Below are 12,575 nucleotides of genomic sequence, written 5' to 3'. Positions count from 1 at the left end.
ATACTGTGTCTGTGTAGAGCTGTACAAGCGTATGACACCGACCCTGAGGGGTGTCTTGAGCCTGCACTGAAATCTGTGCTGGTGTATGTATAAGGCCTCTTTCACACTTGCGTTGTCCGGATCCGGCGTGTACTCCACTTGCCGGAATTACACGCCGGATCCGGAAAAACGCAAGTGTACTGAAAGCATTTGAAGACGGATCCGTCTTCAAAATGCTTTCAGTGTTACTATGGCAGCCAGGACGCTATTAAAGTCCTGGTTGCCATAGTAGTAGTGGGGAGCGGGGGAGCGGTATACTTACAGTCCGCACGGCTCCCGGGGCGCTCCAGAATGACGTCAGAGCGCCCCATGCGCATGGATGACGTGCCATGCGATCACATGATCCATGCGCTTGGGGCGCCCTGACGTCACTCTGGAGCGCCCCGGGAGCCGCACGGATGGTAAGTATACGGCTCCCCGCTCCCCACTACACTTTACCATGGCTGCCAGGACTTTAGCGTCCCGGCAGCCATGGAATCGGCAATGCACCGAAACGACGTTTAGCTTAAGGCCGGATCCGGATCAATGCCTTTCAATGGGCATTAATTCCGGATCCGGCCTTGCGGCAAGTCTTCAGGATTTTTGGCCGGAGCAAAAAGCGCAGCATGCGGCGGTATTTTCTCCGGCCAAAAAACGTTCCGTTCCGGAACTGAAGACATCCTGATGCATCCTGAACGGATTTCACTCCATTCAGAATGCATGGGGATAATCCTGATCAGGATTCTTCAGGCATAGAGCCCCGACGACGGAACTCTATGCCGGAAGACAAGAATGCAGGTGTGAAAGAGCCCTAAGTGGCATTTATCACTGCTTATTAGCACTAGCCATACCTCCTTGTACACTTATTGGGAATATTGCTCCTATACAGTGATTTATCTAATCAGGGTGTTGTGTATACATGAGGCTATCTGGTGATATCACTGCGTATTCATAGAGGTGTGTGCAGGTCAAACAATCGATACAGGCCTCTCACCTCTGACTGATACACCCTGTTGCCTGATTTGATGTTGGACTGAGTGGGCTAAGGCCCCAGTTTTATGATACCACTTACCAATAAGTATATTTCTTGTTTTCTTTTAACATTCAATGCAGGCTTGGTTTACTATAAGAAAAATATCCCAAGCTCTGAACATCTCAACACTTTTCAATCCATCATCCGAAAATGAAGGGAGTATGGCAGAACTGCAAACCTATCAAGACTTGGCCGTTCACTGGCAGCCCAGACAAGAAAACATTAATTAGAGAAGCAGCCAAGAGGTTCATGGTCATTCTGGAGGAGCTGCAGGGTCAGTGGGGGGGGGGGGGGGGGGGGTGAAGGTTAAGAGGTTGGCAAACTGTTTGGTTCGTCTGGCCAGGATGTGAGGGGTAGGGTGACTGGGTGGTGGGTTGGTTGGGGTGGGCAGATGGTATCTCGGTCGACGCTGTGGTGTGCTCTCTCTCTTTCCCCCCTCCTCAACACGCCTTGGCAGTGGGCGTTGAAGGCTCTACTAAGGTGCTTGATAATAAATGAATAAAATCTTGACATGGAACATACGTGGAATGGCCTAGACTACCATGCTTACTGCTCGGCATATTCCCGGGGCGTTAGTGTCTATGTCTATAGAAATATGGATTATACTCCAATCGCCCATAGAATCGACAAAGAGGGAAGATTTTTCTTTTTGCATTGTTATGTTCCTCCCCCCCCCCCCTTTTCCATGTGTGTCATGTCATTTTTGGCAGATTTCATTAGTTAATTAGAACATAAGAGCACGATGCCCAGTTTTGGTAATCAGTGATTTTAATGATGTCATGGATTTGGAGGAGAACAGATACTCTAAGGATCACCCTAATAAAGTAGATAAGGGGAAACTAACACCGTTAAGTAGGGTCTCCCGAGAAATGGCATTGACAGACATTTGGCGATACGGGAACAAAAAAGCATTTTTTTGTTTTAGCCGGGCAAATACTGTTATGTCCAGAATAGATTTAGCCTTGGCTAACTTTGATCTCCTAGATTGTGTAACAAAAATGAAATATGAAATCCATACGATATCTGACCACTCTCCAATAGTGGTTACAATAGAAATGGGGAATATTATTAAGAAAACAGGAGTTTTAGATTAAATCCCCATTGGATTAAGCTGGTTAAGGACCAGGAAAATATAACAAGAGAGATCCAAGAATTTTGCCTATTGAACGCCCCTTCAGAACCTATTCATATAGCATGGGACTCTCTCAAAGCGTTCCTGTGTGGGGTGTACATAGCCAAGATTAATTGGAAAAAGAAAGAATTTGCCATAAAAGAATAAGCCCGTAAGAAAAGGGTCCAGAGCCTACAGGGAGACTTACCTCAAAGTATAGGAGTTACTGTGCAATCACAGTTTGAAGAGGCAACATTGGAGTATAAAAAATTTTTACTTGAAAAAGCACAACATAGGGTCTTCTTCACAGGAGCTAAATATTTCTCGCAGGCAGGGAAACTAGGAAATCTTTTGTCATCTTTGATCCAAAATCAAAAAAATATTAATAGAATAAAAAATATTAAACTGGCAAATGGAAAGATTATCACCCAAGAGACTAGTGCAATCTATTATCCGTAGAGCCTTTTTGAATACGCAGGTTGAGCAGGGGGGTGGTTCCCGCCCATCCTGTCATTAGACGCCGAAAAGGCGTTTGATAGGGTGGAGTGGGAATACCTCTGGAAGGTAATGTATAGGATGAATATGGGCCAATTTTTCATTAAATGGGTCCAGATCCTATACAATCACCCCAAAGCTAAAATTAATATTAACCCCTTAGGGGCACATGACGTACCGTTACGGCATGTTTCCCGAGTCCTTAAGGACCCATGACGTACCGGTACGTCATGGGTTTAAAATGCGATTGCGGCGCAGCGGGGGTTAATCGGAACAGGATGCCCGCTGAAATCATTCAGCGGGCATCCAGTCACAACGCCGGGGGGGGTCATGTGACCCCCGCGTATCGGCGATCACAGAAAACCGCAGGTCAATTCAGACCTGCGGTTTGCTGCGTTTCCGGTCCATTCGGGTCTCCAGTGACCCGATGAACCGGAAAAAGACTGTGATCGGTGGTGTGATTACACACCACCAATCACAGTCCGTGCATTTGGGAGAGGCGGTGCTGGCCGTGGTGCTGATGCCTGCTGTCCAGGGTGCTGATTGGTGCGGGGAGAGAGGCGCGAGATTCAAACTTCCTGCGCTCCTCTCTCCCCTCCTCTTCCTGTTCAGCACCTGCACCGTGCAGCACAGTCCTCACCAGGCTCCTGCGATCCCCCCATCAGCACCCATCACCCTCCAGGTAGGTTAGGGTCAGTGAGGGAGAGGCACCGTTAGGCAGGGATAGAAGGGAAAAGTTAGTTAGGAAAAAAACAAAAAAAACTTTTATCTAAAAGACCCTAGACCCCCCCTGCCACGTGCTGCCCATGGGTCTAGTGCAAAAACCCAGTGTCGGGCAATACTGGAGTGGGGACGTCCTCTACCAGACCCCGCTCTACAGTATGGTCATGACACGTCCCCTGTTTAAGGCCATCCGGAAATGTCTGCATTATTCAGATAATGCAGCATGTCCTCCCCCCGAGGTGATCCTGCCCATGACCGTCTGTATAAGATACGGCCGGTCATCGATCACTTCGGGGACAGATTTGCGCAGGCCTACGTACCTGGAAGGGAGGTCGCAGTTGATGAGTCTCTCATTGCGTTCAAGGGGAGACTCAGTTTCCGCCAATACATTCCCACTAAGCCAGCGAGGTATGGCGTGAAGCTATACAAAATTTATGAGAGTACCTCAGGGTACCTCATGTGTACGAGGGCCGAGATTCCCGTATTCAACCCCCAGAATGTCCCCCCACTCTGGGTGTTAGCGGGAAACTCGTGTGGGACCTTATGTACCCACTGCTAGATAAGGGGTTACCACTTGTACGTGGATAACTTTTATACTAGCATTCCCTTGTTCCAGTCCCTTGCCGCCAGATCCACGTTCGCTTGTGGGACCGTGCGGAAAAATCAGCCTCCCTGCCCACCCCCTCCAGGTACCTATCCCCAGGGGTGAGACCTGTGCCCTTACCAGTGGAAACCTGTTGCTGGTCAGGTATAAGGACAAGAAGGATGTCCTTGTACTGTCCACAATCCACGGTAACAGCACCACCCCCATCTCTGTCAGAGGTACTGCGGCAACGGTCCTCAAGCCCGATTGTATCGTCGATTGGCAGCACAGAGACATTCCTCCAATTCTATGAAGCAGTCCTCAAGGACCTGATTTTTTCCGACCGAGAAAGAGCAGGCCGGAGTACCTTGGGAATTGGAGGCGCCCGGATCGTCCCTGGCCAACATTTTCCAGGTGTGGTCCCCCATACTGGAAAGAAGGGACGGACCCAAAAAAGATGCAGAATGTGTCACAAGAGGGGGATACGGAAGGACACCACCACTCAGTACTAAATTTTTATAATCCCCAACAGTCCCCTAGAGAACATAAAAAACTATGGCTCTCAGACTTTGGAGACACGGAACCATTTTTTTCCCCAAAAAATATTCGTTTTAGTGCAGGCATCCTCAAACTGCGGCCCTCCAGATGTTGTAAAACTATAACTCCCAGCATGCCCAGACAACCTACAGCCATCAGCAGGGACATGGTGGGAATTGTAGTTTTACAACATCTGGAGGGCCGCAGTTTGAGGATGCCTGCTTAGTGTCTCCAAAGTCTGAGAGCCATACATATTGGGCATCGCCGCATCCGTAAAAATATTCTCAATAAAAATAACATGTAACCCCCGGATGAACAGCGTTAAAAATATAAAATAAGAACGGTGCCAAAATTTCCATTTGAATCCTTTTTTTCCGGTAATAAAGCAAGGGTTAACAGCCAAACAAAACTAAATATTTATTGCCCTGATTCTGTAGTTTGCAGAAACACCCCATATGTGGTCGTAAATGGCTATATAGCCACACGGCGGGGCATAGAACGAAGGGAGCGCAATATGGTTTCTGGAATTTTGATGGACTGGTTTATTTACACCATGTCCCATTAGAAGCCCCCCCTGTTGTAGCCTAGACTAGAAACTCCCAAAAAGTGACCCCATCTAAGAAACTACACCCCTCAAGGTATTTAAAAGTCACTTTACAAACTTTGTTAACCCTTTAGGTGTTCCACAAAACGAAATAGCGAATGTAGAAACAATTTTAGAATTCAAAATTTTTGTTACCTTGCCTCAAAAAAGTGTAATATAGAGCAACCAAAAATCATATTTACCCTAAAATAGTCCCAAAACAACAACTACCTTATCCCGTAGTTTCCTAGATGGGGTCACTTTTATGGAGTTTCTACTCTAGGGGTGCAGCAGGGAGCTTGAAAGGGTACATGGTGTAAATAAACCAGTCCAGCAAAATCTGCCTTCCAAAAAACATATGGCGTTCCGCTTCTTCTATGTCCTGTCGTTTAGCCAAATAGTAGTTTACGACCACATATGGGGTGATTCTGCAAACTACAGAATCAGGGCAACCCATATTGAGTTTTGTTTGGCTGTTAACCTATTTTTTCCAGTAATAAAGTAAGGGTTAAAATGGAAAATTTTCAAAAAAAATAGAAATTCCAAAATTGTTTCTCCATCTGCCATTAACTCTTGTGGAACACCTAAAGGGTTAACAAAGTTTGTAAACCCAGTTTTCAATAACTTGAGGGGTGTACTTTCTTAGATGGAATCACTTTTTTGGAATTTCTATTCTAGGGGTGCAACAGGGGGCTTCAAATGGGACATGGTATAAACAAAACCAGTCCTGCCAAATCTGCCTTCCAAAACCCATATGGCGTTCCCCTCTTTCTACGTGCTCCCGTTTGGCCAAACAGTAGTTTAGGACCACATATGGGGTGTTTTTGCAAACTACAGAATCAGGGCAACCCATATTGAGTTTTTTCTTTTTTGGCAGTTAACCCTTACTTTATTACGGGAAAAAATGGGTTAAAATGGAAAATTTTCAAAAAAATTTAAATTCCAAAATTGTTTCTCCATCTGCCATTAACTCTTGTGGAACACCTAAAGGGTTAACAAAGTTTGTAAACCCAGTTTTCAATACCTTGAGGGGTGTACTTTCTTAGATGGAGTCACTTTTTTGGAATTTCTATTCTAGGGGTGCAACGGGGGGCTTGAAATGGGACATGGTATAAACAAAACCAGTCCTGCAAAATCTGCCTTCCAAAACCCATATGGCGTTCCCCTCCTTCTATGTCCTCCCGTTTGGCCAAACAGTAGTTTACGACCACATATGGGGTGTTTCTGCAAACTACAGAATCAGAGCAACCCATATTGAGTTTTGTTTGGCAGTTAACCCTTGCTTTGTTCCTGGAAAAAATTGATTATATTGGAAAATTTTCAAAAAAATATAAATTCTTAAATTTGATGTCCATTTGCCATGAAGTCTTGTGGAAGACCTAAAGGGTTCACAAAGTTTGTAAATTCAGTTTTGAATACCTTGAGGGGTGTAGTTTCTAGAATGGAAACATTTTTGGGTGGTTTCTATTACATAAGCCTCATAAAGTGACTTCAGACCTGAACTGGTCCATAAAAAGTGGGATTTGGAAAATTTCTGAAAAATTTCAAAATTTGCTTCTAAACTTCTAAGCTATGTAACATCCCCAAAAAATTAAATATCATTCCCAAAATGATACAAACATGAAGTAGACATATGGAGAATGTAAAGTCATCACAATTTTTGGGGGTATTACTATGTATTACAGAAGTAGAGAAACTGAAACTTTGAAATTTGCTAATTTTAAAAAATTTGGGGTAAATTAGGCATTTTTTAATGCAAAAAAATTAACTTTTTTGACCCAATTGTAGCAGTGTCGTGAAGTACAATATGTGACGAAAAAGCAATCTCAGAACGGCCTGGGTAAGTAAAAGCGTTTTAAAGTTATCAGCACTTAAAGTGACACTGGTCAGATTTCCAAAAAACGGCCAAGTCCTTAAGGTGAAATAGGGCTGAGGGTTAATAGGAGTATGGTCTGAACAAATAGAGTTGTATAGAGGAACAAGACAGGGATGTCCCCTCTCTCCTTTATTGTTTGCAGTATTTATAGAACCACTGGCAGCTAAAATTAGATCGGATGAGGGGATCTCCGGTTTTGGTATGAAGGGGACCTCTGACAAGATAAGTATGTATGCAGATGACATCCTTATTTTTTTGGAGAACCCAACATTACAGCTGTCTCATCTTATGGAACTAATAAATAACTTTAGTGATATCTCGGGATATAAAGTTAATTGGGCAAAGTCAGTATTATTACCACTTGATCAGGAAAAAACGCTGAATTCCCCGGGAATAAGGGTATTAAAAACAACAGAATCTATGGAATACTTGGGTATAAAGTTGAGTGTAAGCATATTAGACTTTGTGAGATTGAATGTTACTCCCCTGCTGACTAGATGTAAAAGTAAAATCGGCATCTGGCAGAAGCTATCAATTGGGCAGGCGGATAGAATTGCCTTAATAAAAATGGTTTTGCACCCCAGATTTTGTATATTCTAGCGGCTTGTCCAGTCTGGATAGAGGATCGTTTCTTTAATCATTTGGAACGATTGTTGAATGACTTAATCTGGGGAAGAAAAAGGGTAAAACTCAAACAAAAATATCTCTGGTTAACGGAAGAGGATGGAGGATTATCGGTTCCTTTTTTTCAGGGATATTACTTAGCCTCCTAAGTGCAATGGATAAAATCAGGGGGAAACAATATAATAGACTACTTGGAACGGGGCTTTAGTGGCCCTAAATATGGTATATTCAATATACTCGAGACGGAATTAATCAAAAACAAAGGGAAAAAATGCCTAATATGGCGAATGGTTGACCTTTCGTGGGGTAAGATAAAAAAATATTAGGAATCTCGAACACCCCATACCTCTCACCGTTGTGGTGTAATAGTAACATTGTAGAGTTTCAACTAATCACAGATTTTAAACACTGGGTAAACAACGGTATAATATATGTATCACAGTTAGTAAAGACTGGGATAATAAGAGCACTTACAGAACTATGTCCTGGTGAAAATATAGACTTAATGAGTCAATACCGCTATTATCAATTAAAACACGCATTTGATGCTACACAAAATAGGAAATATTTTACCACAATAAAACAAGAGTTTATAGATTTCTGTCACCAACACACTACAACACCGGTGACCATCTCTCAAGTTTATAGGATAATAAGGAAGGGAATGGGGAAAATACTAAAATGTAAGTGAGGAAAAATTGGTAAAGGATATTGGACTAAACACAATTGAATGGGGGAATATATATATAAATGGGGGAATATATATAAAAAAGACAACGATTTCTAGTAATTTTAGGATTATTTGTCTCAATATTATTCATAGAATACATTTGACCCCAATATTGCTAAGTAAGATTTATAAGGAACGAGAACCAAAATGCTGGAGATACAGTGAAGAGTCTCCCAATTATATTCACATGATATGGACCTGTTCAAGTATGCAATCGTATTGGCAAGAGGTTTTTGGAGCTCTAAGTGCAGAGTCTTTCATATCCCTTCCATATATACCGGAAGTGGCTCTCCTTGGTTGTTTCCTGTCGCCAATTAGGGATAGAGAGAAGAAAAGAGTTTGGATAAGAGGCCTTATGGCGGCAAAAGTGATTATAGCAAGAGAATGGGGATCAAAAAGAGTACCGAATATTAGGCAATGGAAAAATCTTCTTGCATTGATTGAGAGGTATGAGGAATATGTGGTACGTCCTGAATGAGTATTATCTTTGTCCTCGGGTGGGGTGGGGGGGAGAGAGGGACCGGAGTGGCTATCGGCGAAGTTTACCGAGATGACCATCGGGGGGGGGGGGGGGGGAGAGGGAGATAGGTGATAAGGATGGATAGACAGAAGACGATCCGAGACAAAAGTAATATGGAAGCGATTGGGAAGTTGTGAAACCCCCCTAAAACAGTGTAGATTCTGCACTAGATTTGTATGTTTCTGTCTGTTCAATGTGTTATAATTCTTTACATCTGTAATGTTGGCAGATCGTGCATTGGTGTACTCGGACTCAGCACTGTTACATTTTATTCCAATTTTGTATTGTAAGAAAAAACTTAATAAACAAACTTTAAAAAAATATATATATATTTGAAAACCATGTATCATTTTCTTTTCACTTTACACGTAGTTGTTACTTTTATTGGTCTATCACATAAAATCCCAATATAATAAATGTAAGTTTGTGGGTGTAATGTGAAAAAATGTGGAAAAGTTCAAGGGGTATGAATACTTTTTCAAGGCACTGTGTAATGGGTTGAGGCACATACGTACATTATAAATATAGTGGAAGCTCTCCATTGAGCCCATATTTGTTTTGGTAGTGCCCATTGCTGGTCTGTGCCTTGTTCCTCCCTCTAATGTGCTATGGATGCAGACACAATTGAGTGCAAGGGCCCCAGAAATGGGGTGAATTGACCCGGTGACCTGAGGGGCCTGGAGCAAGTGCTCCAACTGCACCAATGATGATACAGTCCTGCCTCTGGCACCTCTGCAACCAATCAATGGCCACTGGATGAACTCTGGATCGCATAGCCAGAAACTGCTATATAGGCACTGTTGACATTTGTTGTATTCCAGTTAAGAATCAATTGTGCACCTGGGATTACCGGTGGGACAAGGGTACCATTGGTTGCCTGCCCCACCATTCTGGCACTTTTCTGTGACCTTGGCGGTGTGATGACATTATCGCGCCCCTGCAATGTTACAGAAGAGCAGACCCGGCTACAAGAAGCCAGGCCTGCATTGCTGCCTAATGAGACTGGGGACGGATAAGTATAATACAGTGTGTATGTACTGTATTCAGGGGGCACAGAGAAGAGGCACTAAATATAAAGAGGGCACAGACAAGAGGCACTAATGCAGCAGGCACCAGATTAGCCGATGCAAGAGGATGGAAGTGGTGGTGGCCCTGATGAGCTGTTCTGTCACAGTGTACTCCCTCAGGCCATCACTCCTTGGGGTTCGGTGCAGTGAAAGGACGAGGCAGATGGATAAGAACAACAAATGTTTTTCTTTACTGAGTGCAAGTTTCTAATCGCCAGGAGTTTGTTTCCAATAACCAGGTCATGTCTTAGTACTGTAGAACCAAACAAGAAAGAGGCCTCATTTATAAGATCATAGTCGAGGGCAAGCAAGAAAACCAACTATATAAACCTAAAGTGTCGTTCAACAAACAACAAATGGATGCCCAATATATTAAAAATATATATTTTATTTCATAATAATAGACAATACATGATTATTAGAATATTAGGGATAACAAAAAAGAAATTTGAAGAGTCAGCAGAAAAACTCCGGATGCCGCAGTCCCCCAGCCGGTGTCTCTATAACCCACCACAAGATGGAACACATGTAGGGCATGTATAAAGTACGCAATGTGGTGATTCACAGAAAGAAAGGGGTTATGTGATATGCAAACCCTAGAAAATAATACTACCTGTGATCACCTGAGTGCATAGCCGCAGGATGAGGCTCAAGCGCTGGATCCTAATATATCACAGATAAGGACATGGACAAAAAATAATGCCCATATGGGATACTCAAAATACATAAATAAATGAGACCCCATACGCCAGACTTACTAGAGAGCTGTAAGCAAAAAACTCAACCATAGGTATCAGATGGAAAATCACAACATACCATGAGACATGATGGAGGGCAGAGACAACAGGCACAGGACAGGCAAAGGACCGCGACGTGCGTTTCGCCTCAGCTTCATCAGGAGGGTTTGCATATCACATAACCCCTTCCTTTCTGTGAATCACCACATTGTGTACTTTATACATGCCCTACATGTGTTCCATCTTGTGGTGGGTTATAGAGACACCGGCCGGGGGACTGCAGCATCCGGAGTTTTTCTGCTGACTCTTCAAATTAATTTTTTGTTATCCCTAATATTCTAATAATCATGTATTGTCTATTATTATGAAATAAAATACATATTTTTAATATATTGAGCATCCATTTGTTGTTTGTTGAACGACACTTTAGGTTTATACATGTCTTAGTACTGCCTAATTTTTCTTCAGCATCCCCTCAATTCTTTTGTGTTCTGAGCTATATTGCGTAAAAAAATGCAAGCCCAAAAACTTGCTCTAGGCAGAGATTCGGAGTGTCTGAAGCACTGGAGATGCCGAATGCAGTGATTACCTGTGGATTCACTTGCAGAACAACTAGAGCTCCTTTCCTTCACTGGATTTCTTTCTTGGAAATTAAAGGCAACACAGATCATTTTAAAGCAACTTTTCTACAGGTTATACCTCTAGCTATACAGCCAAGTGTCCAACTTGCTTTCCCTACTGCCCCATTTTGTTTTAAAAATAGTTTTTATTGGTTTTAAACAACAATAAGGTACATAAGTTGTTTGCCCAACCAGGTACTGCCCCATTTTGAAGCTGTCTGATATCCGGTTGCCTAAATCCTTCTCTTCTGAAGTTGTTGCTAACACAGTGCTGTCAATACTATACTCAGACTGGGGGTTCCTTCTCCCCAAGTGAATTATTTTACTTTTGGAAACACTGAACTACCATTGTTTGGACCATTTATCCAGAAAAGTTAAATCTTTTTCCATGTTATAAACCCATTCAGAAATGTCAACCCTGTTATACACTTTTGTGTCATTGGCAAACAGGCAAACCTTACATACTAATCCTTCTCGTAAGTCACCTACAAAAATATTAAAAACAATAGGACCCAGGACAGATACTTGAGGTATACCACAGAATGCACCCCATTAACAACAACACTCATTATGTAGTGTACAAAATTGCAAATACCCTATCTGGGGTATTACACTAAATCTAAAGGGGGCACAGACAAGAAACACTATATATAAAAGGACACAGACAAGAGGCACTATATAAAAATGGGGGCACCGACAAGAGGCACTATATATAAATGGGGGCACCGACAAGAGACACTATATATAAAAGTACACAGACAAGAGACACTATATATTAAGGAGACACTGACAAGAGGCACTATATACAGCGGAAAAGACAAGAGGCGCTATACTGTATATAAATGAGGCATAGACAAGAGGCACTATATATAAATGGGGCACAGGCAAGAGACACTATATATGAGTTTCACAGAGTGTGGCAATTTTTTTTCCAGGCGACATAGTACATGGTTGTATTCATGGTTGTATATGTGGTAGCATATATGTTGTGTTGGTTAAGCAAGAAGCTGAAGACATCGTCTCAGCAAAATCTGCAAATCATCATAGAGGTCTGAACTGGATGGTGAATAACTCTTGGAGAGACATCACCTGTAAGCAGGGCCGGCGCTACCATAAGGACGACTAAGCGGCTGCCTTAGGGCGCACCCTGGGGGAGGGAGGAAAAATTTACCTTTTTTTTTTTTTTTTAAATCACTTACTTGTGAGTTGCTTGCGCCGTGCGGCCCCGGCCCTCACTCACAGAGCGGCACGGGCACGGCAACACGGTCACGGGGTCAGGCCAGGGGGGTGTGACTGGCAAGTGGCGCAGCGGCGGCGG

This window comes from Bufo gargarizans, chromosome 3, assembly GCF_014858855.1.
Source record: "Bufo gargarizans isolate SCDJY-AF-19 chromosome 3, ASM1485885v1, whole genome shotgun sequence".
Classification (NCBI taxonomy): domain Eukaryota; kingdom Metazoa; phylum Chordata; class Amphibia; order Anura; family Bufonidae; genus Bufo; species Bufo gargarizans.
The sequence above is the reverse complement of the archived record's forward strand: the minus strand, read 5'-3'. Positions refer to the sequence as shown.